General features: G+C 34.7%; 1 long non-coding RNA gene across 1 annotated transcript; it reads left to right on the forward strand.

Moving 5' to 3' along the window:
* Positions 1–7,552: 7,552 nt before the first annotated feature.
* On the forward strand, positions 7,553–11,247 carry LOC149772004 (uncharacterized). Its single transcript, XR_016418054.1, has 2 exons — positions 7,553–7,679; positions 9,842–11,247. It is a non-coding gene; the product is annotated as an uncharacterized LOC149772004 (long non-coding RNA).
* The last annotated feature ends 755 nt before the right edge of the window (positions 11,248–12,002 follow it).

Below are 12,002 nucleotides of genomic sequence, written 5' to 3' on the forward strand. Positions count from 1 at the left end.
ATCTTGGTCGTTTTTTGGTTTCTACATCTTTTGCAAAATTTTTATACCCGGAATCATCTGCATCAATAGGCAAATTTTAGAAGCAAAATATAATAAAGGAGTCCAGTCTTCGGGTTTTATTGTTTTAATGTGTTGGGGTTTTAGATAATTTTTTCTAGAATCATAACCATGTGCAGCAATATCGAGTAATTTATCCCGGTTAGTAAAAGTATTAAGAGCTTTACTGGTAAAAAATCCTACAGGTGTGGGCCGTTGACGCATCGATGAAGTTTGCTCAGGTGGTGAATAGGGAGGTGGAGGCCCTTGTGGTTGTTTATCTTTGTCAATCTCCTGCATTGCCTTTATAAGTTTTGCAAATTTTAGATCGTTAGATTTGACCGTTTTTTTTTTTTTTTTTTTTTTTTTTTTGTAGTATACACGATACGCCCATCTAACAAAATTGTCATCATTCACGGAAATATATTTCGGGTTTAAAACTTTATCTTTGTTATATAAACCCGCTAATATCAATTCAGGTAATTTTTCGTCTGGTTTGCTCTTAAGGATTCTAATAAAACCCGGATCAAATTTTGCAGTCAGTTCAACACTTTTTTTTGCTGCTTTGGGCGCAGCAGCTTCGGCGACTCCAGTGCCTTCTTCAGCGGTGGGTGGAGGTTGAGCTGGAGGTTGAGCTGCAGCTATATCAGTTGGAAGATCTCGTAAAAGTTTTTTGGTTTGTTTGGTTCTTCTAGCAATTTTTTTCAGTTTGCTCAGCGGTTTCTTTTAGCACTGGAAGAATACCCTTTTCATCTCCCAATAAAGCTCTTTCTGGAATCTCTGCAGCTTTTTTAGTAGCTGTTGTAACGGGTTTAAATAATTCTTATGCACCTGTTGCAAACTCAACTTGTGCTTGCTGACGTTCTTGAAGTTTTTGTCTTACAGAATCTCTCACAGGAAGAAATTTTTTTATTGGTTCTAGCTGCCCTCGAGCTAGTCTAGTGGAATGTGTTTCTCCAATGTTGGCCATTATTGTTAACTTAAATTTTTAATTCACAGCAGCAGAGAAGGCGACTACAACAGCGACAATTGCGCTTACAAAACTCACTATTTCGGCGACAATAGTCACTGATAATTCTTCAGAGAGCGGCAGAGAGGGCGGAATAATACCGAGTGTTGTCGCAAGATAGACCCTTGTATTAGCAGAAATAGTTGTATAGGTAGATATTTTCATGAGATAACCCTTCAAGTCAGCAGAGAAATCCTATTTTGTCATGTTTACTGAATGGATGGTATATTTTGTGAAAAGAATCACTCTATCAAAAATGTTCTCGATATAAGGCTCTATTAAGCGAAATAGTTTGTGGGATTCGCCCTCTCTGCGGCTATTTGAAACTCATTGCATACTCTGTACATGCAATGAAGGCATGCCCTTGTTATAAATGCAGGTAAACATACTAAAGACACGTAATAAAGGCATGTAAACGTAATAAACCGACTGAGTGTTACAAAACAAAGGCCTATAAATGTCACGGGCCATTAAGTATCCAAAAGGCAGTGACCGTCACAAAAACCACTAAATCTTATACAAGCCTACAAACTTCACAGGAGGTGGAGTGCCTCAGACGTTATATTTAATGGTGACTGCATGCAGATTCGTACATTCTCACAATGTAGCATTTACTGGAGGCATTACCGCCGATAAACGTCGTAAACATTGGTAATAGTCATTTCTAGAAATTGTACCATTTACTCGCAGCAATGAGACTATTCCATGATAATGGTGTCAGTCTCTCAAACGCACTTGAAATTCACAGCCGACATTGAGTCTGACGATAAACGTTTTTAAGACGAGCTTGCCCGCCCGACTAAAACACATTTGGCTTTCATTCGTTCATCCGTTCAATAGTTTCGAAATCACTTGTTTCCTATAAACCTTTGTAGTTTCAATATAATTTCATGGTTGTTGCAAATCTACAAGAATTGCTTCAGCGTGAAATTTAGTAATTCCTTCAGACCATCAAAATCATCTTTTAGGTCTAATTGGATCGTTTCTTATAGGGAATTTGTTTTTCATAAACCGTTTTATCCCCCTTTATCGAAATAATAAACAGTACATTCTTGAATAGGGATGTTTTTTGTATTAGTAGGTAATTACTAATCCGACGTGAGCATTTGCCACCAAGTTGTTAGAAGCAACTCTAGGAAGAACATCAAAGATAAAATTGCATCAAGATACAGGCAGTTCGACAGAAAATAGGTAAGCTGGCAAGTAGAGAAACATGTCTTTCGATATTAGTAAAAAGACGCTTTGGTAAATCTTCGAGCCAAATTATCTGAAAAGAAAACAAACAACCTCTTGAAATTTATGAAGATCTTAATATTTATATAGTTGGAGTCAGTAAAATTGTTTTAAGGCTGTTTTTACAGAACACCATGGTAATCGCGGAAATGAATTAATATCCCAAACGGGTAACACATATCGAGATATAAGCGCTCTGCGTTACTTTTGTGATATCAAAGGAATAAATATAGTTTATATTTCATTGCAAGCATTCTGTTAACCACCAAGCAGCAAACATTTGATAAAGACTGGTATATAAAACATTTAATTTGTTCACGTCCTCAAAGCCTGCTTGACGTTTCGGCGGGAATCTCGGAAATTAAAATACTGCAAACAGAAATACAAAAGAAATTACATAAATGTTAATAACAATGCATACAAATACCATGTTTATACTGTTTAAATTGTTCTTTAAACAGACAAAAGTCATAGGAGTTGTACTGGGGCTATGGAACGACACCCACCCACCCCAAGTTATTGACTTGAGAATATACAAAGAGTAATGACAAGCTCTAACAAAAGAAGTTAACATTATGAAGGCGCCTTCCTTCGACAAGTGAAATTGAAGTGGGATTTCAGCTTCATTTCCTGGTCGCCATATCCACAACGGTCTGAGAGTTTTAATTCTACTGCTCATAAAACAATAGTTTATGTGATGGCCTGTTGTCGGTCGTCCTTTGTCTAAATGAACAAATGTGTTATCCATCCACCTCGCATACTGTTTCGGCAGATCTCGGTCTTTGCAGTTTGTTAGCAGTACTCAACCGAACAAGCAGCATGTACCATAATTATGCGATAAGTGATCAGGATATGTTTCGTGTAGTTTGACTTGATGCATACACGATTACAGACTGTTTACAAAGATGACATTAATATACTGAAACTTTAGTTTCAGCGTTGATAAGTCAATAAATACATAAGCCATCTCTGTAAATAGTATGGACTGAATTTTCTCCTTCCTTCACATAAATTTATAATTCCTTACAATCGATTTCTGGACACATAAACAACAGCTTTAGCTTATAATGTTGTTTAAAGATTTTAATTTGACCTAAACCAAATTACAAGGCATGTGCTGTTTGTGTGTGTTTGTATGTCTACCTTACATAAACATTCACTTAGTCCAAGTACATTTTCATATATGCAGTCGATTAAATATACGTCGGTCTTGATCTTAGGCCACTTCATTAGGCATTTATTTTTGTTTCGAAAAGATCAGCAGCAACACAAACTGTATGGTTTCTTTATTAAGAAACGATTGTTCATTGATACGAATTGCAATGTAATTTCCCACACACGTCCTTCTTTAGCTTCATACAATTTTGGTATAAACTTTTCATGAACCAGAATTGATTTCTTTTGTAATGTTTATAAAGTCATGCATTCATGCAGTATATACACAGTAGTGATATTTTGTGTGTGTCTGTTTTCTTTTCCCTTTCAAGTGGATTTAAATAATTAACAAATATAACATAACATTGCTTTTTTATCAACTATAGATTTAATTTTTGGTAGGTCTAATTTGACTACATGGCACTTCTTACCATAATGTAATGACCAGTGGTCAGTTCAGTGTTGCTAGAGAATTGGTTTCCTGATTGGCTGCAAATATATTAATATAATTTGGCATATAATGGCGTAGAATACGATTTTAACTTATTGGACTATTTCATATATTTTGTGCGGAGGTGTCTTTCATTTGTTATTAATAGATGTAAACTTTAATTATAATAATTTACCATCTTTATTTATTTCATTGAAGTGTGATTCCAATGAAAGAAAGAAACGATAAACAAAAACGTAAAACTGTGTGATTGATGGTTTGCATTGCGTTTTCTTTCTCCGGTTTAGACTGTTGGGGAGCTTCGAAAATATAAATGTTTGAACCTAAAATAATGAAATCATAAGTTCACTTAATGGCTTTTAGCAATCTGATTGGCTTCCGCTTGTTGAATTTTAAATTTTGTTTGATTCCTAGCTATGATAATTGAAAGAAAAAACACCAAATGCCACTTTTCATGCATTTCATTAAGAATCACTGGTAAAATAAATTGTTAGATTAGACGTTGTGACGGACTGCCAAGATCGTCATCTGCATCGTAGATTATTGGCAGATATAAATTTGGGGGATGTATCCCACATTGCGAATCGTTTACGTCAGGGGGATAATAATTTCCCTCTTCCTTTGTCCAAACATTGGCCATCATAGAGAATATAAAGTTATAAAGTACATAACGCCATAGATTACGCTAACCAAAGAAACAACTAAATTGATTTTAAAGTATTCTTCCTGACTGACATATATTTGACTGTGTTTACCTTGAAAATGTGAAATGATATTCTTTGTTTTTACTATTAAGTTTCTCCTTTGTCAACCTTCATAGCGCGTTTAGACGAAAACAAATCGAGTACTTCTTTTCCATTTGACTTAGTTTTTCTTCCCCATGCTATCACGGTTGAAAGAGCAGGTTGAACCAAGCAAGCTAAAATGACATTATATATTGTTTTTTTAGTTCGACAGTCTGTCATAGGAATCTCGAAACTTTCCGTTAACAAAGAAAATCCATGGGTTGTATAGGGTTGATTGATTCCGTAGCCGTTGGGATGGATCATTGGTTCGATTGAATGCAGATAGATTGCAACTCCAGAATAAAAGTTGATCCTGGCCACAAATACAGGAAAGGTAGGGGTTTGCCCCTGCGTTTCAGCAATTTGTTCCAAACTCTAATCTCCTAGTCGTCCGTGTCAGACTCGATGCGGTGTACGGTTTAGAAAATAACACATATTTGTATCCTGTATGTGCACAGGAATGACACGTATAGTCTGACTTGCGCTCGCCCGATGTACAAATTACCTTTCCTTGGGAAAAAAGCCGTCGGTGGGCAGCGTAGGAGAGGTGCGGCCCACAAGGATGTGTGACGAGGTTGCGAAAGCATACATGCACACTAGTTTAGTACTAGAATATATTTGTGCTACCAAAACCTCTAACTGGATGATTTATATTTGCTAAGCACCAACACCCGTCGAACCTATGTGTCAGATGCCAATGAATATGTTCGTTTATGCCACGAGGAGGACATTGAAGCACGTAGCTAGGTGTGCAAAAATGGTGCCATAAAAACAGTATCTACGACCCATAATGCTATAGTGTAACAAGAGTCACGCGGGAACAGAGCGCCGGGAGCTAACATTGGTCCAAACGACCTAGATCAGACGTGTATAAGCTACTACCTGTGACCTGGTTTTATTCGGTTACAAGTACATCATATGGCATGGCTTCAAATACCATTATCGGGCCCGCGCTCTGGAGGACGTTGCACATTCCTGACCAAGACTGCCCCTCCCTCTCTGTTTCTAGAATTTCACTTTTACACCTACTCAAGCGGATTTTTAGAAACAACAAGTCAAACCATTGTTATTTAACGAGTTTTCCAACTGCAAATCTCCACCCCACCCCCCATAGAGGGTGATAAATTAGACACACACCTGGTTATTTGGGGTCTGATAGTGCCTATTCTTAAAAAACCTGCAAAACTCTGCAAACAATTTTGTCTGCACACTTTGGAGTAAATTTTATGCACTTACTTTATTTCTCAGGCTGTTGAGCCACCGTCGGCTGAAAGGTTCTTTTGGCGATATGTAAATAAGATTTTCCGATTAAACCATGTTTGGTGACTTGTAAATCCACGCGTCATAACTCAACCATCTTTCCGTGACCATTTTGAATTTCGCGACATATACGGACGTTACCAAATACTGGTATTTGTCTGAACTGTACGCAGGTTTACGAAGGTTTTCCCGCAGCTAAATATCACTCTTTAATAAACCGGTGAGAACAATCAATATCAAGACAGATTTGAAAGTTTGCTTTATCAGACTAACATACATACAGACAGACACACATATCTCCATTGATGCTGGTGGTCAAATTATATTTAATAAGTAATTTTGATTTATATGCGCTCCCTTGATTGGCCATATCCTGAAGTTATTCATGTCTGAATTTCTGAAAACCAACAGTGATGTTCTCTAAGGAAACATTATTTATTTTTATCACAGGAACTCTTCCTTTGCCTTTTATAGAGATTTGCCATCAATTTGATCAAAAACAATTAGTTTTGTTTATTACATCGCAATTCAATTAAGTAAATTATAATCTTTATTTCTTCCCTGTCTTCTGTGTCTCTGCAGTGATGTGTAAGAATATGTTTCTGTTAATTATGTTCCATTTTCACACACAAACATGCACACACGGACACACACAGAGACACACACACAGACACACACACACACACACACAAAACCGTTGTTTATAAGGAAGGTAAGTTGTTTACTTCTGTGGTTCGCAATACTCTTAAATTTTGTTATATGGATGCATTACTACATTCCTATACGAATTTATAAAAATTGTTTGCTTTTTAGCTATTTGTGTATGATTCACAAAGGATTTTATTTGGTTAAAATGGCTTAATTATTCTATCAGGGTACATTTTTGGCAGGTTGCCATGAAACTGCTAGACGTTTCACGATTGATTGCATATAGACTACATATAATGATTTCCATGTGTTCGTGCACAGTTAAAGAAATAAGAGGGAAATAATTCAGCGGTTAGAAAGTAGCTATCTAGTAGAATTTCTTATAGTTTCCACATTTTTTTTTACAGATGTATAATTAAATTGTACGGCTTGACTAGCTTCTTTGCTATTTTGATTCATACATTGAAAATCAAAACAATAAATAAATATAATGAACGAGTTCAATCCTTGAGAAATATTGCAGATAATACAACGTTTACCCTTTATTTGCACATAATATCACATTTCCCTTGAACTATATTTATCGAACGGCCATACTAATATTTAACTGAGAACTTTGCTATTTTCCTGCCTGCTGCCAAATTTGGAATCTGGACATATTTGTATAATAGGGCCACTGCAATTAAGCGGTATTTAACATTCCTTTGTGCGGTCTGAATTCATATTCCTCATAGAGCTTTGATTGGCAGATAACTTCATTCTATAATTTCTTATTTAGAGGCAAACTGAAATATCAGGACTGAAGCAAAGATAATAAGATAAATGCTTACACCCGGAGTCTCTTATGCTTAAGAAAATCATTTACAGATGATAGCCGATGCTCTCTCTCTCTCTGTCTCTCCGCAGTGATGAAAACTCAAAAAAAAATGATGGGATAATTAACGTATGACTGAGCTTTTAAATGAAACAAACAGCCCCAAAGCAAGTGTAATTAGATAATTAGTGTTGTGTCAGTGTATTTATTATAAGTATATCGAGTCTGTTGTTTTAAACTATCACTGACTGCTTGTCGAAGGGAACCTACAAAGATAAACAGATAATTGTAAGAGTACGCTTTCTCTCTTTGTCTGTCTCTCTGTCTCTCTGGTACAAATATTGAAAAAAGTTTGATTTGAAAAGTAATTTTCAAAGGAATTAAAATATTGCAGATATTGTATATTTTACAGTTTCAAGAAGAAAGAATATCTTATATACATGCTAGAATCCATTAACAACTGATTATACTTGTAACACATGCAAATTGTTTTACAGTCTTAAGATATATCATTTACGTTGCTATAATGAATGAAAAAAACAGTTACCTTTTTAGACCTGGTTACAAATTACATTTTGAATCAAACATTCGGATGTTCATGAATTTTATTTTCTGCAAGCAACAAAACACGTATCATTTATTAACATTGGGTTGTCAGCATGTTTGTACAAGCTTTAACTACTAATTCAAACAAGATTTTTCTCACTAAATATGTAATCGAGGTGGGATATATTTTCCCATTACACCTGTATTTTTAAACAATTGATGCAATAATTCTGTCCGCTATGAACTTGTGTCAGTTGATTCAAGATTAATATATGAAAATATCACTTTATAAATATATATATATATATATATATATATATATATATATATATATATATATATATATATATATATATACAAACACACACGGACACACACACACACACACACACACATATATATATATATATATATATATATATATATATGTATGTATGTATATCAGAAATTTATATATAAATTTGCATGGAACCAAGGATTTTGTTTTATCCTTCTGATAGATTTTTAAATGAATATTTCACAAATTACTGAAATAGATTCATTACCATATTTATTATGGTGGCCATTTTTTATTTAGATTTTATCTAAAATGCACTAGATAACTTATTGTCTCGATTGTTATAACTGCTACCTTCATTTCATATTTGTTAGCTGCAAGGCGGTGACACGATTGCCTTCAAGCTGACTAACTATGTATATATATATATATATATATATATATATATATATATATATATATATACACACACACACGCACACAAAAAGAATACCTCCAGTGTGCGGCTGTTTGTAACGGTGTTTTTAACTCATTCGTTGGGTATAACATGTCCCTGAATTGGAAACAGTGTCGTATAAAGAGACTTGAGGTACTGCTAGACCTACCGATTGTAAATCGATCAACTTTAGAGAGGAGAAGATCAAACTCTATTTTCTTTTCGCCCAACAAGCATACGAAATATGCTGAGTATAATCAACAATATCAATGAACATTTATTTGACCATTTATTTACATAGCAAATTTGAATAGTAGGTAAGAAGAAGTATAAGAAAGATGTTTGATAGGATTGAAACCTGTGAGACTACATCGAAGGAAAGGCGAGCAAATCTTTTGCATAGAGAACAAATATTTTTCGGAATTATTCTACCGGGGGGTAACAAGATGGCGGCTGTCAGCCATTGTTTTGATATTGAGGTATGTCATGGTAAAAACGTATGAAAACATGTAACGTTAAGAGGCATCACGTCAGACACTGCATTGAAAATATTAGGTGTACAATATGTTGACTTCAACCGAAGATGGCAAAGCCTGATGGTGTCAATGATATCGACATTGATATTGATGACGGCATTCATATTGATCACGTCATATCGTGTGCCTTTCTTGATTTGTCCGAGAATGATAATTATTTTATAAAATCGTTCAAACACCGTGTATAAGATAGCAAATAAAAACATTTGAAAAGAAGGTAAAACACCTTACCTTAGAGGACAAAGACATGATAACACAATAAAGATGTTAAAACAAGCAATATATCCAATTACATTGGAGTTATTTTCCGATTAGAGAGAAAAGTCATATCCTTCTTTCCTAATGCATAACTTATTTATTCAGAGCGATTGACCCAACAATGCATATAAAGTGGATTTTCCAAATATTCTCCTTCACAGCGACTGGTGTGGAGTCTTGTTAAAAAATCCTTGTAGTTTCACGTAATTACCTATCAAACAGTGTTTTCTTTGTTCTTCAAAACTAGTAGATACATCAAAATGTATATTTATTGACTGATCGTAAATGTTGGTTCTCTTCCGAGAAGCTAAAACATCATGAGGTTTACATCAGCTGAGAGGAATCGCAATGACGAATTTGAATTTACTGATTTTTCTAATAAATATGTCCATTTCAGATCCCAGTCAACATGATGTCCACTTTCGTGACTGTCCTCGTTTGTGTAACACTGAGTATTATCATAGCTGAGACGGACGGACGGCAGTGCTGGTATCGGTTTGGCCGTTGTTATGACAAGGGGGACATGCGTGGCAAATGTGGTGATTCAGGCGGCACTTGCCTTGTCCTTCCAAGCATGCTGGAATGCAGATGCAGTTCCTCTAAGCATCCCTTTGACCGGACCCCTAAAATTCATGGAAGCAAAGGGTACTTCAGACAAGGAGAAAAATAGTGATACAGTCGTGACTATATGCATAGTCGACTTTTATTTTCCTTCCGGAAATGAAGACATTCGTCAACATGAGTAGAAAACATTAGATGATGCTGATACATTTGTTATATCTGCTTACTTTCTTTTGCTATACAAAATTAAATTTTTTATGGTACGAAGTATTGCCAAATTTAGTACAGAAATAGAACATTATATGATGGCAGACCGTATATTTTAACGAAAGGTACGATATCACTGTATTTAGTTTGAAAACCAAAATAATCTTTGTGCAGTCAAATGTCATTTCGAATACGACAGTCAAAATAAATTGATAATAATGAAAGCAGCGTAAAAGATATCAGGTTCATTTTCAATTTGTTTATTTGTTTTGGTGATATGTATTAAGGTGATACAGTGGGAAATGTACCATTATATAACGTCGACTTCGACATATTTCACTTGAATTGCATATTGGTCACAATTAGAAATATCATGCTCGTGAAAATGCAGTTGTATGCCATACAACTATAGGCGTACACTCTCACAACACAATGTATACATAAATACATAGGATGCACACACAATAGAAATCATAACCCAATACATAAAAATAAAACATATCTGATACAAATGCTGGATCATACAGGAAAATAGATAAGTAAAACGTCGAAAAGAAGAAACTTTTGCGTACAGGGGAGTAACATTGTATATTTCACTCCATATTACCCTCTGAATGTTACAAAAAGGATAAAGGTTGTATGTTGAACAATGGAAATAATTATATTCCACGTGTTGACCTTATGGCATACCTAAGATCGCAAACACAAGTAAATGCCACGAAGTGGCATTTGCATTCGTTTGCTACATTTATTTTAATTTTCGCTTGTAAAACCCAAACTGAAACCATTCTTGCCAATAAATTGTGACATTTGTCGTCGTTGAGGCATGTAGTGCTGATACTTTGCCTGAAGACATATTTTTTTTTAATATCAAAATTACAAGTCTGATTTAAAGCTTTGTGTCAGTATAGTTACTCTTATATTAATATATTGCGGTCGATTATGTGCATTTTCTGTCCGTCTTTGTGTGTGGTCTCTAACGGTATTGCGTACGCTTAAAGACATCGAAATAAATATGCACTTTGTAAAGTTTGATATATCTGTAGAATTATTTTTGTACGGGAAATGGCGTATCGTTGAAAACATATAATGATACTCTCTCTCTCTCTCTCTCTCTCTCTCTCTCTCTCTCTATATATATATATATATATATATATATATATATATATATATATATATATATATATATTTTTATATATATATATATATATATATATATATATATATATATATATATATATATATATATATAAATTTAAACATCAATCAGGTTTAATGTGCTTTGTGAGTTTAATGGCATTTTCCAGCAAATGATAGGCTATACATGGCGGCCAGTATAACTGTTGGGGGAAGAATCTGGGTAAAACCCTGAAGAACCAGTGACCCACGAGAAGCTACTGGCAAGCTTTCTCACATATATACATTGGCAGAGCCCGAAGACTCAAACCAACACAAAGGTGAGATAACAGTAATAATTACAGGCGTGCTCCTTAGACTACTCATCCACCTAGGGCCCCCTAATCAGGTTTAAATATGAAATGCACATATTTGTAACATAACATATATCATATTATTTTCTCATGCTTTATCATCAATTGGGTCATCTACATATAAACATAACTACGGAATTTCCATTGACTATTTTCAGTGATTTTGGCCCGTTTGTGCTAACAAGGTTTTCTTGACAAGGTTCAAATAAAACAATGTACTTAAATAAATGATTTTTTTTTATTATACGAACTGAAAATTGAATTAGGTCATCTTCAATTGTAAACCAATATGCCTTCTAA

Source organism: Sinohyriopsis cumingii, unplaced genomic scaffold (genome assembly GCF_028554795.1).
Source record: "Sinohyriopsis cumingii isolate HCF-2022 unplaced genomic scaffold, ASM2855479v2 utg001527l, whole genome shotgun sequence".
NCBI lineage: Eukaryota > Metazoa > Mollusca > Bivalvia > Unionida > Unionidae > Sinohyriopsis > Sinohyriopsis cumingii.